The 25,760-nt window shown below is 38.9% G+C and overlaps 1 protein-coding gene across 1 annotated transcript in view; it reads right to left on the bottom strand.

Annotated features, from left to right (window-relative positions):
• LOC147579985 (uncharacterized) overlaps positions 1-25,760 on the bottom strand; it is a 173,274-nt gene that overhangs the window by 130,349 nt on the left and 17,165 nt on the right. The window lies entirely within an intron of this gene.

Raw genomic sequence — 25,760 nt, 5'->3', positions numbered from 1 at the left:
AGTGGTCTGCCACATCATCTCTTTTGAAAATGTGGGGTACTTTTTGTTCATTGTCCTCGACTTTAAGATTTAGCCAGAATTCTAAAACAACAGAAAAAGTCTCATTTAACATCAATTATGTAAATATACTTTTACAAAAGTGGGATGATATGTATACATTAATAAGCATTCTAGCTCAAAATGTTTGGTTAGCCTATTACATCCTTGATGTTAAGATAAACAAAAAGATGAATATGATAAAATCCCAGTCCTTTATCTTTTTTTTAATGTTTATTTATTTTTGAGAGAGACAGAGACAGAATGTGAGTGGGTTAGGGTCAGAGAGGGAGGGAGACACAGAATCCGAAGCAGGCTCCAGGCTCTGAGCTGTCAGCACAGAGCCTGATGCGGGGCTCGAACTCACAAACTGTGAGATCATGACCTGAGCCGAAGTCGGATGCTCAACCGACTGAGCCACCCAGGTGCCCCTAAAATTCCAGTCCTTTAAACAGCCTGCAATCCAGCAGGAAGATGAGACATATGAACAAATAACCAATAAAATGCATTACACGTGCTGTAAAAGTGACAAAAAAAAAAAAAAGCATAGGTGATACAGAAACAAGCTTGCTTCTGGTATAGATTATAAAGGAACATTTCTTAGGAGAGGTTAAATTTCAGCCATATTCTGAAGCATTGGTAAGCTCTCATAGTGTGAAATGGAGGTAGAGGAACGCATATTCCAGAAATCGGAAACCCCGTGAATACGAGTCCAGAGATTGAAAAACATAGCATTTCTTCAAGGAATGCTCAGTAGTCTAATTTTCTAGGGAATACATTATGAAGAAGAACTGTAAAACATCTTGGGGCTACATCATAACAGGGTAGCTAGGGAATTTGGACTGTTAATTTGGCAGTGAGGAGACACCGAAGAATTGTGAATTACAAAGAGACACCAAGCTGTGCAAGGGCTTAAGGCAAGAAGGAAAACATGGAGGAAGCATACACAACAATCCCTGACTGAACTAGAATGGTGGCAGGGGGAATGCAAAAGAACTCACACAGATTCAGGTGGCAATCCACAACCTTTCAAGCATTCAGCCAATCAATCACCCTGATAACAGTACTAAAGCCTTGCTGCAGAGGCTTTGGGTCGACTGTCTGCTAGTAATGAAGGTTTTGCACTGAGAATATGAATTCCCACTTCTTATCCCCCTCAAGGCCAGGGTAATGCATTTTCAAAGAGGCTGTCTAGTGTTAAGGATCCAGGCTGAAGTCATGGAAAGAAGCAAAGTTAACTAGCTCATAAGGGAATCTAACTCACCAACAAAGGGTCAGAGACACATGTCAGGAGGTTTAAAGGCAGGTCAGAGGAAAGGGGTGGCAAATTAACTAGCATCTTCTTAAACCTGCCTTCATAATAAAATTTCCCATAATAGCAAAACAATGAAATGTTCAGGATAAATAATGACCTGTGCTAGCTTGGAAATAACAATAAATGCTACCTATGGATTGTGAATACTTTTTTAAAATGTATTTATTGTACTGTCAGTTCAGAGCCTTGCCCAGGGCTCAGTCTCACAGAACTGTGCGACCATGACTTGAGTTGAAATCAAGAGTCAGATGTGCAACTGACTGAGCCACCCAGGAGCTCCTGGATTGTGAATATTTAGACATGTGGTACTAATTTGAAGTGTTGTATAGTGCTCAATTTTTATGCTAGGTGCTCTAGTAATGTGTCAATCCATGAACAGGAATTCTTAAAATTCCAGGATGTCTTTATTGTTATCATTAGAATGCCAAGTTTAATGGATATTAAGACTTTGTAGCACCCTAAACATGATCTAGCAACCTGTAGCTACCTTGATATTTTACAAATTTTAATTTGATGCCAGATATAATTAGTGATCAAATGTTTCAAGATTGGGTCAAAAGGAGAAATAATGAAACTTAAGGAAGCTATCATTAGTAAATGAAGGTCATCTTTATAGAAGCAGGAACACCAATTGTGCTTGTCTAGCAGAAAAATCTGAGCTTCTTTGATGGTACTGTACTGCCATCTACAGACCTAGCAACATGTCTATAACATGCAGCATGGTTAAAAATGTTAAAACTGAAAATCTAAAATAAATGCAAGTACAATTAGGCTAAAACAGAAAACATGTGAAATTCTAGAATAATCTTTTCCAAGAACTCTTGCCTCAACACAAAATAGAAATGGCTTCTGAATAAAAATAAAGGTAAGGGTGTTTTGAAGTAAAAGATATGTATTTACCCAGAAATCTGAAATACAAAGGTGATAATTAACTATGGAACTTGCACTGTATAAAAATCAAGATACAGAGGAGCCAAGATGGTGGAACAGCATGGAAGCTTTTTGTGTGTCTTGCGTCCATGAAATACAGCCAGACCAACACTAAACCATCCTACACACCTAGAAAACTGATTGGAGGATTAACACAACAATCTGCACAACCTGAACCACAGAATTCAGCAGGTACACGACACGGAGAGCTGAACTTAGGGAGTGAGAAGCCGCGAAAGGTAGGAAACCCCTTTTGAGGGCAAAGGGAGGACAGAGACTGGGGAGGTGGGGAGCATATGGGAAAAGCACCCCTACCCAAAAGCAGCTGGAGAAAAAATGGAAAATTGGAAACAGCCACAGGGACTAAACGAAAAAGGGAGAAAGGAGAAAGGATAGGGTTTAAATTCCATTAAGACTGTAAACAAGGGGAGCCCAAAGGCTGCAACTCCACAGCTCGATACCTGGAGGTGCTCTGGTGGGAAGGGCGAATCCCCAGGAACAGAATGGGGTCCAGGAGGTTCTCAGGCCACACAAGGAGAAGTGGTTCCACTGCTGGAAGGACATTTGGTAGAGACTGTTGAAGCCATCTGGTCCCAGCAGACCCCAGAAGGCTACCATGTTCGCTGGTGCTGTGGCATGGTCGTTGAGGGTGAAGCCTGGTGCCAGATGTGTGTTGTGATTTTCCATAATCCCTGAAATGCTGCTCCTACACTGTCTCACAAACTTTTTCTGGGACAGGCTGGCACCTGGCCACAGTCTCAGGGCAAGGGCAGCAGCAGGGTTCAATGGGTATTCCTGGGTTCAGTCGGCATTTGGCCATTGCTCATTCAGCCATTGCTCGGTGAGACCCTCCCATAGAGGGGCAGAACCGGTCAAAGCCACAGACCTTCGGAAGTAAGGGGCCAGGAAAACAGCCACATTTGAGACAAAACTTGGCAGAGAGGTACTGCCTGGGGCCTGGTCACGCAGAGTGAAAGAGTGGGGAGTGAACGAGAGCTGAAGACAGAGGATGGGTGCACAATTGCTGATCTGAGAGAACAGACTGGGTAGCTGGGTGGCGCCATTTTCACCACTCCTGGGCATGCACATACGCACCTACAAACACCACAACAATCCACCCCAGTAGGCTACCAATGCCATCTAGTGGAGAGTGGAGCTGTAACACCGAGCCCCACCCAACTGGGCCAACTTCGCTCTTCAAGAACACAAGCCTCACCGTCAGCTTAATTTATGGACTATAAAGAGCTACATAGACTGACCTCTAGGGGAAAACGAAGCAATTTCAGTCCTACTTCAATCTGTTAGCAGGTTCATCTATTCAATTTTTTTCTTTTTTTTTTCTTTTTCCTTTTTCTCTTAACAATTCTTTTCTTTTTCTTGAATACAAAAAGAAAAAATTCATTTTTATTTTTAATTTTTATTAAAAATATCTGGGGGCGTCTGGGTGGCTCAGTCGGTTAAGTGGCTGACTTCAGCTCAGGTCATGATTTCGAGGTCCATGAGTTCGAGCCCCACGTCGGGCTCTGTGCTGACAGCTCAGAGCCTGGAGCCTGTTTCAGATTCTGTGTCTCCCTCTCTCTGACCCTCCCCCGTTCATGCTTTGTCTCTCTCTGTCTCAAAAATAAATAAACGTTAAAAATAAAATTTAAAAAAATATTTAAATTCTAAAAAAATAAATAATAAAATAAATAAATAAATAAAAATATCTGTAATTTTTTTTTTCAACGTTTATTTATTTTTGGGACAGAGAGAGACAGAGCATGAACGGGGGAGGGGCAGAGAGAGAGGGAGACACAGAATCGGAAACAGGCTCCAGGCTCTGAGCCATCGGCCCAGAGCCTGACGCGGGGCTCGAACTCACGGACCGCGAGATCTTGACCTGGCTGAAGTCGGACGCTTAACCGACTGCGCCACCCAGGCGCCCCAAAATATCTGTAATTTTTATTACTTTATTGTTTACTTTTGTGTAAATTTTTTCAAATTCTACTTTACTTCCATCATTTTATTTTAGTCTACTTCAGTGTACTCATCTTTTCAAATTTTCAAACAATTACCTTTTTTCTTTCTTTTTCCTTTTTCTCTTTTTCATTTCTTTTCTCTTTCTTGAATGCAGAAAGAAAACTTCATTTTTACTTTCAATTTTTTTTAATATTTTTATTTTATTTTTATTACTATATTTTTTGCTTTTATGTAAATTTTTTCAAATTCTATCTTACTCTCATCATTTTATTTTAGTCTACTACAGTGTATTCATTTTTTCAAATTTTCAAACAATTTCTTTCTTTTCTTTTTTCTCTTTTTTTAATCTTTTTTCTCTTTTTCATTTCTTTTTTTTCTTAAATACAGAAAATGAAAAAATTCATATTTATTTTTAATTTTTACTAAAAATATTTTTCTTTCATTTTTTTCTACTACATTCTTTACTTTTGTGTATATTTTTTCATATTCTATTTTACCCCCATCATCTCATTTTAGTCTACTTCAATGTATTCATTTTTTCAAATTCTCAAACTATTTCCATTTTTCTTCTCTTTTCTTCCCCACCACCATTTTTTTTTTCTCTAATGTGTCAAACCACTTTCAACACCCAGACCAAAACACACCTAGGATCTAGCATCACCTATTGGATTTGTGTGTGTGTGTGTTTTTAATTTTTAATTTTAATATTTTTAATTCTATTTTTTTAATTTCAATTTTTCTACCTCATTAATTCCTTTTCTGCCTTCAAAATGACAAAACAAAGTAATTCACCCCAAAAGAAAGAGCACGAAGAAACGACAGCCAGGGATTTAACCAACACAGATACAAGCAAGATGTCTGAACCAGAATTTAGAATCACGATATAAGAATACTACCTGGAATTGGGGCGCCTGGGTGGCGCAGTCGGTTAAGTGTCCGACTTCAGCCAGGTCACGATCTCGCGTTCCGTGAGCTCGAGCCCCGCGTCGGGCTCTGGGCTGATGGCTCAGAGCCTGGAGCCTGTTTCCGATTCTGTGTCTCCCTCTCTCTCTGCCCCTCCCCCGTTCATGCTCTGTCTCTCTCTGTCCCAAAAAAATAAATAAACGTTAAAAAAAAAAAATTAAAAAAAAAAAAAAGAATACTACCTGGAATCAAAAATAGATTAGAATCCCTTTCTGCAGAGATAAATGAAGTAAAAACTAGTCAGGATGAAATAAAAAAAATGCTATAACTGAGCTGCAATCATGGATGGTTACAGCGGCGGCAAGGATGGACAAGGCAGAACAGAGAATCAGCGATATACAGGACAAACTTAGAATAATGAAGCAGAAAAAATGAGGGAGATTAAGCAAAAGAGCATGATTTGAGAATTAGAGAAATCAGTGAGTCATTAAAAAGGAACAACATCAGAATCATAGGGGTCCCAGAGGAGGAAGAGAGAGAAATAGGGGTAGAAGGGTTATGTGAGCAAATTATAGCAGAAAACTTTCCTAACCTGGGGAAAAACACAGACATCAAAATCCAGGAAGCACAGAAGACCCCCATTAGATTCAACAAAACCGACCATCAATAAGGCATATCATAGTCAAATTCACAAAATACTCAGAATCATGAAAGCAGCAAGGGAAAAAAAAGTTCCTAACCTACAAGGGAAGACAGATCAGGTTTGCAGAAGACCTATCCACAGAAACTTGGCAGGACAGAAAGGAGTGGTAGGATATATTCAAAGTGCTGATTTGGAAAAATATGCAGCCAAGAATTCTTTATCCAGCAAGGCTGTCATTCAAAATAGAAGGAAAGATAAAAATTTTCCCAAACAAAAATTAAGGAAGTTTGTGACCACTACACCAGCCCTGCAAGAAATTTTAAGGGGGGCTTTCTGAGGGGAGAAAAGATGAAAAAAAAAAAATATATATATATACCAAAAGCTACAAAAGGTTAGAAAGGACCAGACAACACCACCAGAAACTCCACTCTACAAGCATCATAATGGCAATAAATTCATATCTTCAGTACTCACTCTAAACATCAATGGACTCAATGCTCCATTGAGTACTCAATGCTCCAAGACATAGGGGAACAGAATGGATAAGAAAACAAGAAACATCTACATGCTGTTTATAGGAGACCCACTTTAGACCTAAAGACACCTTCAGATTGAAAGTAAGGGGATGGAGAACCATCTATCATGCTAATAGTCAACAAAAAGAAAGCCAGAGTAGCCATACTTATATCAGACAATCTAGACTTTAAAATAAAGACTGTATCAAGAGATGCAGAAGGGCATTATATCATAATCAAGGGGTCTATAGACCAAGAAGACCTAATAACTATAAACATTTGTGCGCCAAATGTTAGAGCACCCAAATATATACATCAATTAATCACAAACATAAAGAAACTCATTGATAGTAAGACCATAATAGTAGGAGACTTCAACACCCCACTCACAGCAATGGACAGATCATCTAATCAAAAAATCAACAAGGAAACAATGGCTTTGAATGACACACTGGACCAGATGTACTTAACAAATATATTCAGAACATTTCATCCTCAAGCAGCAGAATATATAATCTTCTCCAGCGCACATGTAACATTCTCCAGAATACACCATATACTGGGACACAAATCAGCCCTAAGTAAGTACAAAAAGATCGAGATCATACCGTGCATATTGTCAGACCACAACGCTATGAAACTCGAAATCAACCATAAGAAAATATTTGGAAAGGTAACCAATACTTGGAGACTGAAGAACATCCTACTAAAGAATGAATGGGCTAACCAAGCAATTAAAGAGAAAATTAAAAAGTATATGGAAGTCAATGAAAATGATAACACCCACAGCCTAAAACCTCTGGGACGCAGCAAAGGCAGTCATACGAGGAAAGTATATAGCAATCCATGCCTTCCTAAAGAAGGAGGAAAGATCTCAGATACACAACCTAACCTTATGCCTTAAGGACCTGGAAAAAGAACAGCGAATAAAACCCAAAACCAGCAGAAGACAGGAAATAATAAAGACTAGAGCAGAAATTAATGCTATCAAAACCAAAAACAAAACAAAACAAAACAAAAACAGTAGAACAGATCGATGAAACCAGAAGCTGGTTCTTTGAAAGAATTAACAAAATTGATAAACCGCTAGCCAGTTTGATCAAGAAGAAAAAGGAAAGGACCCAAATAAATAAAATCAAGAATGAAAGAGGAGAGATCACAACCAACACAACAGAAATAAAAACAATAATAACAGAATATTATGAGCAATTATATGCCAATAAAATGGGCAATCTGGAAGAAATGGACAAATTCCTAGAACATACACACTACTAAAACTGAAACAGGAAGAAATAGAAAATTTGAACAGACCCATAACCAGTAAGGAAATCAAACTAGTAATCAAAAATCTGCTGAAAAACAAGAGTCCAGGGCTGGATGGCTTTCCAGGGGAATTCTACCAAACATTTAAGGAAGAGTTAACACCTATTTTCTTAAAACTGTTCGAAAAAATAGAAATGGAAGGAAAACTTCCAAACTCTTTCTATGAAGCCAGCATTACCTTGATTCCAAAACCAGACAAAGACCCCACTAAAAAGGAGAACTATAGACCAATTTCCCTGATGACCATGGAGGCAAAAATCCTCAACAAAATATTAGCCAACCAGATCCAACAATACATTAAAAAAATTATTCACCACGACCAAGTGGGATTTATACCTGGGATGCAGGGCTGGTTTAATATCCGCAAAACAATTAACGTGATTCATCACATCAATAAAAGAAAGGACAAGAACAACATGATCCTCTCAATAGATGCAGAGAAAGCATTTGACAAAACACAGCATCCTTTCTTGATAAAAACCCTCAAGAAAGTAGAGATAGAAGGATCATACCTCGAGATCATAAAAGCCGTATACAAAAGACCCAACGCTAATATCATCCTCAATGGGGAAAAACTGAGAGCTTTCCCCATAAGGTCAGGAACAAGACAGGGATGTCCACTCTTGCCACTGTTATTCAACACGGTATTGGAAGTCTTAGCCTCTGCAATCAGACAACACAAAGAAATAAAATACATCCAAATCGGCCAGGAGGAGGTCAAAGTTTCACTCTTCGCAGATGACATGATACTCTATATGGAAAACCCAAAAGATTCCACCAAAAAACTGATAGAACTGATTCATGAATTCAGCAAAGTTGCAGGATATAAAATCAATGCACAGAAATCGGTTGCATTCCTATACACCAACAATGAAGCAACAGAAAGAGAAATCAAGGAATCGATCCCATTTACAGTTTCACAAAAAGCATAAAATACCTAGGAATAAATCTAACCAAAGAGGTGAAAAATCTATACACTGAAAACTATAGAAAGCTTATGAAAGAAACTGAAGACACAAAAGAATGGAAAAAGATTCCATTTCCAACTACGTGGATGGAACTGAAGGGTATTATGCTAAGTGAAATTAGGGAAAGACAAAAATCATATGACTTCACTCATACGAGGACTTTAAGAGACAAAACAGATGAACATAAGGGAAGGGAAACAAAAATAATATAAAAACAGGGAGGGGGACAAAACAAGAGACTCTTAAAAATGGAGAACAAACTGAGGGTTGCTGGAGGGGTTGTGGGAGGGGGGATGGGTTAAATGGGTAAGGGGCATTAAGGAATCTACTCCTGAAATCATTGTTGCACTATATGCTAATTTGGATGTAAATTTTAAAAAATAAAAAAGAAAATTAAAAAAAGAAAAAAATTAGTAAACTAAAAAAAAAAATCAAGATATAAATGGCTAAAAAGAAAGTGGGGGGGAGGGGGACAATAAAAGGAAAAGTTTGCTGGGAAGGCAAGCTCCATTAGTGACTTGAATAGAAGATCCAGAATTTTGCAGAGATAATGAAGTTTACTCAATTTTCAGTAACAGGTAGCTAAATCAAATTATGAATCATTTGCATTTTTAGAAACTATGAAAATGATATTTAGTAGCATTTCATTTAACATAAAATAATGTTATAAACTATAACCAGGACTTCTGATCAGTCTAAACAAAGAATGTATTTAAATACTCGTGGGGCTCCTGGGTGACTCAGTTGGTTAAATGTCCAACTCTTGATTTTGGCTCTGGTCGTGACCTCACAGTTTGTGAGAATGTATAAGAATGGTTTCAAACCCTTACCCCACATCTAAAGGGCAGGCTACTGCCTCCCCAAGATTCCCGGGGGCTCATAATCTCCCAGTTGCCTTGTAACAGATTTTCTGAACTGTCTCACTCCAATTTCATCTCCTCAATCATTCCCTGATTTGGAACCAACCCTTTAACTTCTTCAAAACACCATTACCACCCCCGAGAGTCATCCTTAATTGAAGGTTTGGAGGATGAAGGACCTCAGAGCCAAAAAACTAACATTGATGGTAGACAACACTGTTCTTTAAAAGTCTAATATGGGAGAAAATTATTCCACTGCCTTGGGACAAAAGCAGGTACCATTGGTTAGTTGTAGTCTTTAACAACAATTTTTTCTTCTAATTAATGAGTCAATTAACTCAACTTCCTTTTGGCCCAAGAGCTTATTAACAACTACCTTTTCCCTTGTCTTCCAATTCTTTCATATGGTACATTGGGAAATATTACCTTACACTTGTAGAATGACACAGATTTTTTAAGTACTATTGTTACCCAACAAAGTGATCAAAAAACAGTTACTCAGAAACTGTTAAGATTTATGGGAATGTGGAATAGTTGCCAATCATGCAACATTAAATACATCATGGATTCAATTTCTTCTGGGCATTTTATGCCTTTTTACACTCCACCCGACCTTGATGTTGCTGTCTTTCTGCTTATTTATCCTCTTAGCCAACACTAGACTGCTAAGCAGGAAGCATAAGGAGTATAAGAAAAAATTTTCCACAGTAATGAATACCTTAAGGTTTGGCATGAATTAGTTATTCGAAGATTGAGAAAGTAGACATTTTTCAATGTAACTGATATGTAGTGAATAAAAAATTATTCTGTAAGCTCCTACAGATATTACACATATGTTCAGATTTTCTGTTCAGGGCCTGTGTATCTGTGATAAGTCCCAAGCACAAAGAGTTTTGTTTGTTTGTTTTATTTTTTTTAAGGTGGGAATGGGGGAAAGGGTTGAAATTTCTGTTTCTTACAGGTTCAACTTCAAAATGAGTCACACTCTTTTTGTTCTTCCTCCTTTTCCTCCTCTTTTTTTTTGGCGGGGTGGGGGGGAGGCAGTAAATACAACTTACTTGACACGTATATTACCTAGTTTCAGCTTAAGATTTTGCAATAGACTGTTTTTGTCTCTAAAATTCACATGTTGAAATCCTAACCACTAATGCGATTATATAAAGAGGTGGTGCTTTGGGAAGCAATTAGGTCATGAGGGTGGTACCTTCTTGAATGGGATTAGTGCCCTTATAAAAGAGACCCCAGGGGCTCCTGGGTGGCTCAGTAGGTTAAGTGTCCAACTCTTTGATTTCAGCTCAGGTCGTGATCTCATAGTTCGTCAGTTTGACTGCCACATCAGCCTCCATGCTGACAGGGTAGAACCTGCTTGGGATCCTCTCTCTCTCTCTCTGCCCCTCCCCTGCTTGTGCGCTCTCGCTCTCAAAATAAATAAACTTTAAAAAATAAAATAAAATAAATAGAGACCCCAGAAAGCTCCCATTTATTCACATGTGAATAAAATGAAAATGCAATGTGTGGAGTGAGAGAAAATATTTGCAAACCATACATCCAATAAGGAGCTAACAGCCAAAATATATAAGGAGTTCATAAAACTCAGTATCAGAAAAAAACCTGATTTTTAAATAGACAAAAGACCTGAATAAACATTTTTTAAAAAAGATACACAAAGTTCCAACAGGCATATGAAAAGGTACTCAGCATCACTATCAGGGAAATGTGAATCAAAACCACAATGAGACATCACTTGACACCTGTTAGGATGGCTGTTACCAGAAGTCAAGATAACAAGTGTTGGCAAGGATGTGAAGAGGAACTCCTTATATGCTGTTGGTGTGAATGTAAATTGGTATAGCTTTTCTGAAAACAGTATAGAGATTCCTCAAAACACCAAAAATAGAACTACCATAAACTCCAGAAATCCTACTTCTGGGCATATATCCAAAGGGAATGAATTCAGTATCCTAAGAGATATTTGCACCCCCATGTTCATTGCAGCATTATTCATAATAGCCAAGATATGGAAACAACCTATGGATAAAGTGTGGTGTGTGGGTGTATATATACATATATATACTTTATCCACTCCATCATACACACAAATAATAGAATATCATTGTGCCCTAAAGAAAAGAAGGAAATCCTGCCATTTGTGACAACATGGATAAATCTGGAGGACATTAAGCTAAGTGAAATATACCAAGCACGGAAAGGCAAATACTGCATGATCTCATCTATATTAGAATCTAAAAAGGTCAAGTTCATAGAAACAGAGTAAAATGGTGCTTACCAGCAATTGAGGGATAGGGGAAGATTTTAGTTAAAGGTTAGAAACTTTCAGTTATAAGATGAAGAAGTTCTGAGACATAATGTGAGACAGCATGGTGATTATAGTTAATAATAATGTATTGTAAGGGCACCTGGGTGGCTCAGTTGGTTGAGCTTCTGACTTCGGCTCAGGTCATGATCTCACGGTTCACGAGTTCAAGCCCAGCGTTGGGCTCTGTGCTGACAGTTCAGAGCCTGGAGCCTTTTTTGGATTCTGTGTGTGTGTCTCTCTCTCTGCCCCTCCCCTGCTCGCACTCTTATCTGTCTGTCTCTGTCTCCCATAAATAAATAAATAAATAAATAAATAAATAAATAAATAAATAAATAAATCTAAAAATATAATAATATATTGTATATTTTATTGTATTCTTGAAATTTGCTAAGAGAGTCAGTCTTTTTGTTTGTTTTATTTAAATTCAAGTTAGCTAACATACAGTGCAGTATTGGTTTCAGAAGCAGAATTCAGTGATTCATCACTTACATATGACACCCAATGCTCATCCCAACATGTGCTCTCCTTAATTCCCATCACCCATTTAGCCCATTACCCCCACCCACCTCCCCCTCTAGCAACCTTGTTTGTTCTCTGTATTAAAGAGTTTGTGGCTTGCCTGCCTGTTTTTATCTTATTTTACTTTTCACTGAGAGAGTGAATCTTAAGTGTTCTTACCACACACACACACACACACACACACGCACACACGCACACACGCACACACATACACAGAAGATAAATATGTGAGGTGACAGATTTGTTAATTAAGTTGATTGTGGTAATCATTTAACAATGTATACATGTATCAAAGCATCACATTGTATCCCTTAAATATATATAATGTTTATTTGCCAATCATATCAATGAAGCCTGAAAATAAACCGTGAGGCTAGATCAATTCCCTTCCCCTAGGCAAACATTAAGGCAGCCTTCACAACTTTCATGGTCTTTTTAAAGAATACTAAAATTTCTCCCTTTGGCAAATGCTTCTGAAGCCTGAGTCACATTCTCCCAACCCACCCCTGATTTCAGCAACAACTTTAGGGGACCATTCTGTGTGAGCTTAAACTCCCCCTGAAATAACTGGACTAATGAGAATATTAGAACACCCTACTAAAGTTCAGCTGAGGCACTAATTCAGGGATGATACTCTGCAAGGTAGCAGTACTGTCCTCCAGCATACAGTATATGCAGTTCAACCAATGTCTGATATAGAGATCTGTGACCCAATAGCTGAACACGTGGGTACAGAACTAAGAAGTGGACGTGGTATTGGCCCACTCTCCATCACTCCCAGTGACCCCATGTGCAGAATGTATGTTTCTTGCACTGATAGAGATCTTGGTTATTGGGTTGGCATGGTGGGAAGGGGGGCATTCCCACCAGGGTTTAGGCAAGGACTACGCTGAACCTGAAACTACAATTAGCAACCTGATCACTCTGGTATCCTTATGTCAGTGGCCCAGGAGGCAGCAAAAAAGTGAACAGGCAAGGAGTTTATAGTCCCAGCTTTTCCCTCCTCATCTCCATACCCTCTGCTCCCTGGGTGATAGTGTCCACTCCCAGGGTGAGGGTGAAGAAAGATAGGAAAAACATACTGTAGTCCTTTCCGTGCCAAATATCAAATATTTATTTAAATACTAGATCTTAGTCCAGACCTCTGTATTGTCTTAGAGTGAAGCTGTGATTGATGCTACGCTCTGGGTAAAGACTCTTACCCTATAACCAACTGGTTGTATCTCACCAGGCACTGCTCCCAACGTATTAAGTATTCAAAGGAAAGACTATAGCCTGCACAAGATACAAGTCCATCAGTGGTCACTCATGAAAGAATAGTCATTAGGTAGTAAGAAATGGAGGGAGAGTGGGTGAATGGGAGACAGGGAGAGAGGGAAGAGGGAAAAAAAAGCAGCCATTGAGTAGTATGCTGAGGCCCTCACTCCTAAGAGCAAACAGCTTACCAAGATTTCTAAATCCTTCTGTTGCTATGCTGCATATGCCTCCATCGTACCTAAGATCTGAATCCTCAAGGTTATATGTATGAAAAACACCCATGGCACCCTTGTGGCACATTCAAACCTGATGTAAGTCTGGGGTCCTTAAGACCCAAAAAACTATCATTGCCACAGAGCAATCTTCTGACCATGATGAAACTGATGTGAGGCTCTCTAGAAAAATACATTTATAAATAAGAGGATAGAGGACCCTATGCACTCTTGAACTCTATTCAGTAATGTCTCTCTCTCTCTCCTCTTCCTCCCTCTCTCCCTCCTCCCCCACCCCCAACACATACAGAGAAAGAGAAGAAGAAAAAAGAAAATCAAGAAGCCTGAATGCAGGGGGAAGAAACAAACAAAAGGGTGAAACAGAGGTCCACAATTTGATCCAAATGGAAATTCAAAATTTACTTAAAGAATTTATACAGCGAAAGATAAAAGGGCATTGGTTAGCTTTTGCACTTGTAACAGGTTCTGAATTAACTTCAGTATCTGATAAAGCGTACCAACTGTCAAACTCCATGGACCCAATATTAGGGATCCCACTGTATATAAACATGGTACCCCCTATACTCCTAGGGAGTTAAATATAAAATAGGGGACAAATAGGTATGCCTCATCTTAACCATTAGAACAATGGCCTAAATTCCACACAGCCACATCATTGCCCTAAAATATACCATAGTGGGTACGGATGCTCTGACTCAATGAGTAACAAATTAAAATTAAGTTGTTCACATTTGACAAATGGGATACCACAGACCTTCTCCCCACCCCACCCCCATTAAAAAAGTTAATATGGCCCAATGTAAATTAAAATATTCAATGATTGAAATCCGTTATAGAAGCTGACCCATTTAGAGAAGGGATGATTATCCTCACTGCTTTTTCATTTGATAGCCCAATCTTGCCTGCACCTAAGCTTAGAAAGAATGAATGATGCCTCACAGTGGATTAGCACAATCTTAAATTCTGTGGTCCCACCCATCAAGGCTCCTATTCCCAATATTATTGAAATTATTGACTATCCAATCAGCAACTAATAAATATTTTGCTATTATAGATTTAACTAATATGTTCTATTCAGTGACTATTCCCACAGCCTCTCAGCTGAAGTTTGCCTTTACCTCAAAAAGAAATAATACATCTTGGGGCGCCTGGGTGGCTCAGTCGGTTAAGCGTCTGACTTTAGCTCAGGTCACGATCTCGCGGTCCGTGAGTTCAGGCTCTGGGCTGATGGCTCAGAGCCTGGAGCCTGTTTCCGATTCTGTGTCTCCCTCTCTCTCTGCCCCTCCCCCGTTCATGCTCTGTTTCTCTCTGTCCCCAAAATAAATAAACGTTAAAAAAAAATTAAAAAAAAAAAAAAAAGAAATAATACATCTTTACTCAGCTGCCCATGGGATACTTCAACAGCCTTAATAGCACACACAATCTTTGCAAGCAAGATCTTAACTATATTCAATTTTCTCAAGGATCACAGGTATGACATTACATTGATTCACAAGTATTGACATTATATTGATTGCAATGATCTCCTCTGAAGAGATTCACTGGAAGCACTAATTTGAGACATTACTCACAAAGGAGCTCAGAAAAGGGGACTGAGCCATTGTCCCACACATAATCTAAAGCCCCACTACTTCAGTTAAATTCCTAGTAAGAATTCAGTAAATCAAGGACTCCTGCATCCCAGACATGGTCAATAAACAGCTATTGACCACCTCAGCATGCACAATGTCTTTCAGCTTTTGGGTCCTAGGGACAACGCATTCCTCATTTACACATTTCACTTAAGCCCATTTATACTAATATTTGCAAATTAGCCCACAGTTAATGTCCCCCCCCAACAAAAGGCTCTAGAATCCATCCAAATTGCAATATTATAGGCATTCTCATTAGTGCCCCAGAGACTCCTTCACCAATGAAGCTTCAGCAACCTCCTCTCAAGCCTCTTGCAGTCTCTAGACCCACTCATGATGGTAATAAATTGTCTACCAGCTTCTCACACAAGAAACTGCTCTTCTCAGCCCTGTGTTATTCACCACCAGAGCAGCAATTGCTGGCCATATAGTGGGTTCTCCTAGAAATAGAAGCTCTCACAGGTCCTGAGTCCACAACTCTCCCAGATCCAATTGCCCATTATGCCTTGGGTCATGGAAGCAGCACTTCACAAGCTTGGCAGAGCTACGGAGGCCTACTTGCTACAGAATGGAGCCAAACCTGGATGCTAGAGAAGGTCAAACCTCCCCCAGACCACTTGGCTACCAGAGAACTTCTTGGAATCAATGGAGTGAACAGCCACATACTTTATAGTGTTCCTTGGGCATAAAAAATTTTTTAAAATAGCAAATGAAAGGGCAGAGAGTGTAAAGGAATAAAAAGCAATAAAAATGGTAAATATGTGGGTGAATCTAAATGAATATTGACCATAAAGAGCAATGATAATAAAACATTATTTTATGAGGTTTCAAATATAGAGAGAATTAAAATATCAATAATAAGAGAGAGTTAAGTGCTCCAAGGTCCTAACATCATTTGGGAGGAAAGTAAAAGCATAAATTAACATTAGACTTTGATGAGTCAAAAACACGTGTTGTAATTTCTAGGGTAATTGCTAAAAGAACAGAAAAGGATGCCTACCTGCCAACCAAAGGAAAAACTGGCCTAATAACATAGTAAGTCCAAAACATGAAAGTAAAGAGACATAAATAGGTAGGACAAATAGAAAACATACAACAGTCAATTTAAAGACATTATCAGTAACTGCATTAAATGTAAAGTAGGTATTCTTATTAAAAGACAAAATTAGTTTGATTGGATTAAAGAAACAAAACCCAACTTTATGCGTTTATAAGATACACATCTAAAAAACAAGATGCGGGGCGCCTGGGTGGCTCAGTCGGTCAAGCGTCCGACTTCAGCTCAGATCACTATCTCGCGGTCCGTGAGTTCGAGCCCCGCGTCAGGCTCTGGGCTGATGGCTCAGAGCCTGGAGCCTGCTTCCGATTCTGTGTGTCTCCCTCTCTCTCTGCCCCTCCCCCATTCATGCTCTGTCTCTCTCTGTCCCAAAAATAAATAAACGTTAAAAAAAATTTTTTTTTTAAAAAACAAGATGCAAACAGGTCAAAACCACAACAGAACGCAAAAAGATATATCATGCAAGCACTAGCAGAAAGCTGGTATATCACTATATCAATGTTAAAAATTAGCCTTTAAAGCCAAAAATATTGCTAGAGATAAAGGTCACTTTATCATCTTAAAAGTTCCAATTAACTAGGAAGTTTAAGCAACATAAATTTATACACCCTTAATTCTCACCCCTCATTAAGTTCCCAGGGAGAATTTAAGCCCAAATATGAAGAAATTAAAGTCCCAAGGAAATCAGAGCTCCCGTTTGTCCCCCCTCAATCTCTTATTCTGCTTACTGTCAGCCAGAGGATAATCTCAGAGGCCTGGCTGCCTTCCTAGTGGTCTTTACCCAGCCTAGTGGTCTCAGCTGCAGCCTAGTGGCCTTTACCCAGAATAACTGTTGCTCCTTGGCACCACCACAGTTAAATTAATCCTAACTTCAACATTCAGGTGTCTCAATCCTCAACTTCAACATATCAGTAAAACACATGAATATCAATGTTACTCCCCCATTCATGTGAAAATTTAGGACCAAATGTGATAAATGTCCCAGTGGCATTTCCCAGACAAAACAAAGTTTCCCACATTGCTGTCTCCTGCCATGAATCATAATAGAGATTGAATGGTATCTGAGAAAAAGAGGATAGACAGAAAAAGCAAGGAGGAAAAGTGAAAATTTTTCCATGGTTTCTATCTTACCAGGATGCTGGTCAGTCCATGCTAAATATCTGGAGACTACAGCTTATGAAATTAAATATAATTAAATCTGTGGTTTACCGAAACTCCAGGTGCAGGTAATCTGTAAGGTTGCTGTTGTCTTCTTTTATTCTCAGAGGGTCCGAAGAGAAGCAGCAATCTCTGCCAAGTGATTCTCACTAAAACTAAAACTTGTTTGCCTCAGTTTTTTAAATTCCTGAGGTCTTGGTCAATCTTCACTTCTCCAAGGGCACCATCAAAAAATAAAAATCCAGGGGGGCCTGGGTGGCTCAGTCAGTTAAGCATCCAACTTCGGCTCAGGTCACGATCTCACGGGTTCGTGAGCTCGAGTCCTGCACTGGACTCTGCTTACAGCTCAGAGCCTGGAGCCTGCTTTGGATTCTGTGTCTCCCTCTCTCTCTCTGCCTCTCCCCAGCTCACGTTCTGTCTCTCTTTCTCAAAAATAAGTAAACATTTAAAAAAATAATAAAAATAAATTTAAAAATTAAAAAACAAATCCAGGGGCACCTGGGTGGCTCAGTGGGTTGAGTGTCCGACTCTCAGTTTCAGCTCAGGTCATGATCTCAAGGTTTCATGGGTTCAAGTCCCGCATCAGGCTCTGCACTGATAGTATGGAGCCTGCTTGCAATTCTCTCTCCCTCTCTCTTACCCTCCCTCACTCATGTTGTCTCTGTCCCTCTCAAAGTAAATTAATGTTAAAAAAATGCAAATAAAAAATAAAAATCCAAATAAATTATAATCCCTTGCTATCATTGAGTTTCCCACTGCAAAAGAACCTGTTCTTCCCTGGGGAACAAAAGTTGCCCTTGCTGAAAGACCAGCAACACGAAATGAGTGCTGCCTAATTGCAAAATACAGTCCTAAAGGACCTGAGCACCAAAGCTCTGCCATTTTGAGGTTAGTTTTCTTTGGCCCCAGAAAGAGTTTACCCTTTCCCTATGTACTCTGCTCATAACATTTTGAAGCTGTCTCTGCAAGTCCACAAATATCTAAAGAGGTTCTTCAAGGACATATTCTCTCCTAACAAGACCAGACCCCTATTCGCGAAGCTTCTGTCTCACTAAAACCTGTTCTGACCGCAATATGAACCCTTTTCCTTGCCAAATCCTGGCAACGGCCCCATGCCAATAATACCATCTGCAGCTGGGCTGCAACAATTTAAGTCAGCTGCTGTATATCACACAAAAGCCGAAGTCTTCCCACCTAGCACTTTGACTCCAAATTCCAGGCTCTCTGTTTAGTCACTCAGCTTCACAGTGAACATTATTATAACATTATATCACAATATTTACGAATGCAAGGTGAGGCTTGGATGACATTAAGCTCTTATTAAGCTCAGATCCTGCCCTACCGCTCACCTCTCCTGCCTGCATATTTTTCAAGCAAGAGAACTATAGTCAAGAACAGTAACCAGTGGGGAATTTGTCACTTTATTAACATCCAAACCAGCACCCAATAACTCCCAAGCTGAGGTCTGACAGAAGCTGGATGGAAGAATATGGTTTAGCCCTGAAGGCCTAAATAGGGCTTCCTATCTCCTCCCCCAAATAAAAAATGGCAAGTTCTGAAGGGAAAACAGAACTGGCCCAGCTATAACTACCCACTTACAGGCATGGAAAGTGGAGGAAAAGACCAAGAGACAGACAATCCTGTCTAGACAGCTCAACAAGACAACTCAAAATGCAAAAGAAGAGGAAACTGCCTGACCTATTCTAAGAAGATAAAACCTGGAGCACCTGGGTGGCTCTGTTGGTTAAGCATCTGACTCTTGATTTTTGGCTCAGGTCATGATCCCAGGTTTGTGGGATTGAGCCCTGCATTGGGCTTTGCACTGACAGTGCAGAACCTGCTTGGGATTCCCTCTCTCTCTCTGTCTCACTCTCTCTCTCTCTCCCTCACTCACATGTGTGTGCTTTCTCTCTCTCTCTCTCAAAATAAATAAATAAACATTAAAAAAAAAAAAAAAGATAGGACCTGCTTGGGTGTGCTTACCACATGAAGATAAGAAAAACAAAATAGGACACCACTTTAGGTACTGACATTTAAAGCACAGTAACCTGCCTGCTAGTAATGCAGACTCCAATAAATGTCGTAGGCCCTAGTTAACCAGATTGTCAACTTTTCCTCCTTGGGGAGGGGATGCTAAGAAAGGGATAAACAGAGGGCAGAAAGTGTGGAAAAACAGATTTATACAAACATAAGCCACATAACTGCCACACACAAAGACATACACACACACTGGGTATCCACCTAGGCTTGGGCATAGGACAAAGCCCAATTTCTAGAGAAGCATTAGAACACCATCACAAGTAAACAAATAACTTCATAAGAGTTGGAACCAAGACATAAAACCAGCACTATTGGCTCAATCGGGACTGGCACCAGAGTGAGCCAAGTGTGGTACCTAGGGCCTCCTCAATTTTGTGCCCAAGCCTCTCACTTGCTTCTAGTCCTAGCCCTGGACTGAATTAATATGTGTGGTGGGAAGCAGTATGATTTAGAAGGCAGTAAATGCAAAGGAAATACAGAAATCCAGATCTAACTACAGGAGGCTCAAGGAAAAATGCAACAACTCAGCAGCTAGCATTAGATACCCAGAACCCAGGTCTAAAAGAGCAAGTGTGTTCTACCATGTCCCAATAATCCATGAATAATGGCTATTGAATACTAAAGTTTTTAAGTCTCATATTATATTTGTTAACTATTGCTACATAACAAATTATCCAAAAATTAGTGGCTTAAAACAACATTTATTATCTCACAATTTCATTGGGTCAGGATTCTGGGCACAGCTTAGCTTGGTCCTGAGGCTCAACATCTCTCACAGACAGCAGTCAAGGTGTTGAGTGGGGCCATAGTCATCTCAAGGCTTCGTTGGGGAAGAATGTGAATCTAAGCCAATTCATGTGGTTATTGACCAGAGGCTGTCCTCAATTTCTTGCTACTTGGACCTTTCTAACATGTAGCTTGCCTCATCAAGGTAAGCAAGTCAAAAAGGGAAGAAAATGCCCATAATATGGAACTTATAGTCTTTTATTATCTAATCTTAGAAGTGACATCCCACCACTTTTGCATATTCTATTCATTAGAAGCAAGTCATTAGTTATAGCCCACACAAGGAGATAGGATTACACAAGGATGTGAACACCAAGAGGTGGAAATCATTGGAAGTCATTTTAGGAAGCTGTCCTACAAAATCCATGAAAATCATGGTTAAGAGAAGATATGTTTTTCAAATTACAACAAGTATATCCTATACTTACCCTGTACAATAACTAGAACAGATGTTTCCGTTTGAAATTCTGTGACCCCAATAGCTTTGCATACCTGATTAAATGCTTAATGTTGTACCGCTAGAGGTCTTTACATTTATTCATATAGGTAGACCTCAGGAGAGGATATCTGTGTTTTTCTCTCCCCAATATACCTTTTTCCACTGGAAAACTTCCCTTTCTTCATCCTATATGGTTCTAATAAAACAATTCCAGGGCTCTGACTGACCTCTGGCTAATCACATGACCATCCTCCTCTTACCTAAGCTAAGCAAGGCCAAGTCCATCCCATATAAGAATACTAGGAAATGGAAGGTCTCCTTCTTTTGAGTCATGAACAATAAAAATGAGAGCTTACTGCTGTCAGAAGTAACCTTTCCCACCATGGAAGGACCTGTTGGTAGAGCTGAGAGAAGAAGAAAGGAGAGAGAGAGAGAACTAATGATATCATCTGTGCCCCTGCAGAGTGCCATGGAGCACTCCTGCCAGTTCCAGCCTGAATTTCCCAGTTATGTAAGCCAGTAAATCCCATTTTGCTCAAGCTTGTTTGGATTTCTGACATTTGCTTGTAACCAAGAGTCCTGAGACTAATACAGTCTTGTTTCAAGTGAACCCTTCTTACTAGTTAATATGTATATTCTATCTGTGTGTGGTTCTCAAACCAGAAAATAAGCAGAATTACCTGGAAAGCTTTTTTTAAAATACATATTTCTAGGCCTCATCCAAACCTACTGTTTCAGAATCTTTAGGAGTAGAATTCTCACATCCCCAGTTTTTTTTTTTAAAGTAGTTGGGAACAAGTTCAGTATTTGTAACTTTTTTAAAAAATTTAAGTTTAGTTGAAAGGCACCTGGATGGCTCAGTCAGTTAAGCATCCAACTCTTGGCTTCAGCTCAGGTCATGATCTCACGTTTTGTTGGTTCAAGTCCCGCATTAGGCTGTGTGCTCATGATGCAGAGCCTGCTTTGAATTCTCTCTCTCTCTCTCTCTCTCTCTCTCTCTCTCTGCCCTTCCCCTACTCATGCTGTCTCTCTCAAAATGAATTAATTAATTAAAAAAATGTTTAAGTATACTTGAGCGGCATCTAGGTGGCTCAGTCAGTTAAGTGTCTGACTCTTGGTTTCTGCTCAGGTCATGATCTTGTGGTTTCATGGGTTCAAGCCTTGCCTTGGGCTCTGCGCTGGCAGCAAGGAGCCTACTTGGGATTCTCTCTCTCTCCCTCTGTCTCTGCCCCTCCCCAACTTGCACTGTCTCTGACTCTCTCAAAATAAATAAATAAGCTTTAAGTAAAATAAAATAAAATAAAATAAAATAAAATAAAATAAAATAAAATAAAATAAAATAAAATAAATAAAATTTTAGTTGACACAAAAATGTTACGTTAGTTTCTGGTGTACAACATGGTAATTGACAAATCTACAGTTATGCTCACCACATTTGTAGCTACCATCTGGCACCATACAATGCTATTATGATACCACTGACTATATTTCCCATGCTGTACTTTTTATCCTTCTGACCTATGCATTCCATAACTGGAAGTGTGTATCTCCAATTCCCCTTCACCCATTTTACCCATTCCCCACCCCCACTTCCCTCCCATCTGGCAACAATCAGTTTGTTCTCTGTATTTATGAACATTTCTGCTTTTTGTTTATTTGTTAGTTTTTTTCAGGTTGCACATATAAGTGAAATCATATGGTATTTGATTTTCTCTGTCTCACTTATTTCACTTAGCATAATACTCTCTAAGTCCATCCATGTTGTTGCAAATGACAAAATTTCATTCTTTTTTATAGCTAAGTAATATATCCATATGTTTTTTAATTCCACAAATTATTCTGAAGTTTGGCCAGTACAGGCAACCACTCTTCTATTTTATCAACAAAAGGACAAATTCCAAATTCTAAACTGGCTTTCTCCTATTTGAATTGCAGCATGGACTTTGTCTAGAATCCTGCAAAGAAACCATGTTTCCCTACACTGACCACCATTGAACTCTGTTATTCCCAATAGAAAAATTAGTGTAACATTTTTAAATAGTATTCATTGATTTTTCTTAATTCTACCGATAGAAACCATTAGTGGTAAGAGTATTATAATAACAAATGTGGTAAAATACATATATTGATTTAATGCTCCTCCAATGACTTATAATAAAAGTAGCATAAGAACCAGAGTGGGTGGTAATAGCCTTCTAATGCAAATTTCTGTATTAAATGGCACAAACCTGAGCTAAGCCATGTTGCTATATCTTTTTACGTATCCATCCTTTCACATCTGTACCTGGACAAATTGGTAAACTAATCTTAGGTCCTCACATTTTAGCAAGAGCAAAGAGTAAACATCTTTTTAAAACAATGACATCAAGGCTAAGTTTCAAGTTCATGATCTAGGAAACCTCTGGCCAGATGAAACTTGGACAATCCTGTGAGTCAGCCTAGTGAGAGTAGCAGTGTACTTTTCCACCATTTGCAATGTCACAATGGTTCCTGAAAATCTGAATATACTCATTTGAAAACTGGCACTATGATAGCACAGTAAGCAAAGTTCAGGCCAATCTGTTTTTACAGAATAATTTACATGTTTACTCAAGGAAGAAAACAAAAGCAAGGGATGTTCTACAATCTTTATATCCCAAACAGTTGGTTTGCATGTTTGCTGTTTTGTAATATCACCTTCTAGAGGAAGACCACTCTCAGGGCTCCTAATGAAAAGAAATACTAGCGATCAAATGTCATCACTGATGATCATCTTGGGTATAAAATCAAAAGACAGATCACCATGGAGGGACCAAGCAGTAATCAGATAATTTCCAGAGCTTGACCATGATAATATCTCTTTCAGTCCACTTCTTCCAGGTGAAGACTGATGAGTTATTTCAAGTTCTGCTTACACTCCTGAAAAATTAAGCAGAGGGATCTAATGAGTAGGGGAGGGAGGAGGGGATAATAAATCAGTGGAAATAATATCTGACTATTAATGTTACCCTTTTTCCAGCTTTATGAGACAAAGTTGCTGGAAGTTGTGAGGGAGAGTACCAGAGAGAAGAGAGGTGCTCAGAGAAAAAGATCCAGAAGTGTGCATGAGTCTTTTGCCAAATGATAAGTTGTGTGTACACACAGAATTTACAAAGCTGCACAAAGAACTACCACTGGAAAAAGAATAATTACCAGGCAGCTGTGAGCTGAACAAGTACTGGAGCTCACCCAAGTCTGGAAGCCATTCTAGTACCATTCTCCAGAGGAGACAGACCTTACTGAAAATCCTGCAGCCTTGAAGGGAGACCTCAGAAAGACTACACTTTAGGAGTAGAGCTAATCTAGTCCTAAAAGACTACTTTATACCACCTTAATAATACTGAAAAACAAGCTTCATGCTAACCATGGACATGTGGAAACTGAAATTGAAAATACTACCATTTACAATTGCTTCAAAGAAAGTCAACTACGTATTATCTAACAAAATGTGTACTGAATCAGTATGCTGAAAATTACAAAATGCTGATAAAAGAAATCAAAGAAAGACCTAACTAAATAGGAGCCATACTGTGTTCATGGGTTGGAAGACTAAGTATTGTAAACATGTCAATTCTCCCCATATTGATTGATAGGTTTAATGCAATCCCTACCAAAATCTGAACAAGGTTTTTGTAAACATAGATAAGCTTATTCTAAAATGTATACAGAAAGTCACAGGACCCAAAATAGCTTTAAAAATATTCTTCAAAAAGAAAGTAGGAGGAATAATTCTATCCAATGTTGAGTCCCCAAGACCACTCCCAAGTTCAGTGATTTGCCCGGGGGACTCATAAGACAGCATATATTCATACTCATGGCTATTTATTACAACCATATACAAATCAAAGTCAGCAAAGGAAAAAAGGTACATGGGGCAAAATTTGGAGGAAATCAGGCACAAGTTTCCAAGAGTTCTCATCTACTACAATTATGGGACTTGCTTAATTCCTCCAGTAATGAGCTGTAATAACCCATATGAAATGTTGTCTACCAGAGAATCTCCTTAGAGACTCAGTGCCCACAGTTTTTACTGAGGACTGGTCACATAGGCATACTCTGCCTGACACACACTAAAATCCCAGATTCCCAGAAGAAAAGCAAGCATTCAGCATAAGTCATCACTGTTTGCAGTTCAGGCACAGTGAGCCACTCTTATCCATTATGGCCTGAAATCATAATGAGAATTATGAGAAGTTGCTAACCAAGGGTCAATCTTGGAAGCAGACCTTTCTAAGGATAGCAGTGACAGGATTTCTATACAAACTCCTTTTTGCATGCCATACAGCTGCATCACTATATAGCTACACTAATTAAGACTGTGTGATATTGGCAGAAGGACAGACACACAAATCAATGAAACAGAATAAAGAACCCAGAAATGGACACACAAAAAATGTGCAACTGATTTTTGACACAAAGATACAAACTCAATTTAGTAGAGGAATGACAGACTTTTTTTCAACAAACATTGCCAGAGCAATTGCATACAAATACACAAAAAGATGAACTTTGACTTAAACCTCACATCCAATACAAAAACTAACTTAAAGTGAATCTTAAGTGTAAAACATAAATTTATGCAAATTTGTTTTTAAAAAAGGAAAAGAATCTTTGGGATGTAATACTACGCAAAGGGTACTTAGACTCAATATCAAAAACAAGACCCATAACAAAAAAAAAGATAAATTAGGGCACTTCAAAATTAAAAATCTTTACCTTGTGAAAGACCCTGTTAAGATGATGAAAAGACAAGCTAAAGACTGAGAGAAAATACTTTCAAACCACAAATCCACCAATAATTTATACCTATATACACCAAGAACTCTCAAAAACAGTAACCAAATAATCTGATT

The sequence above is a fragment of the Puma concolor genome, chromosome B3 (genome assembly GCF_028749965.1).
Source record: "Puma concolor isolate L17-30 chromosome B3, mPumCon1.1.hap2, whole genome shotgun sequence".
In the NCBI taxonomy this organism is placed as follows: domain Eukaryota; kingdom Metazoa; phylum Chordata; class Mammalia; order Carnivora; family Felidae; genus Puma; species Puma concolor.
This window is presented reverse-complemented; position numbering and strand designations above follow the sequence as displayed.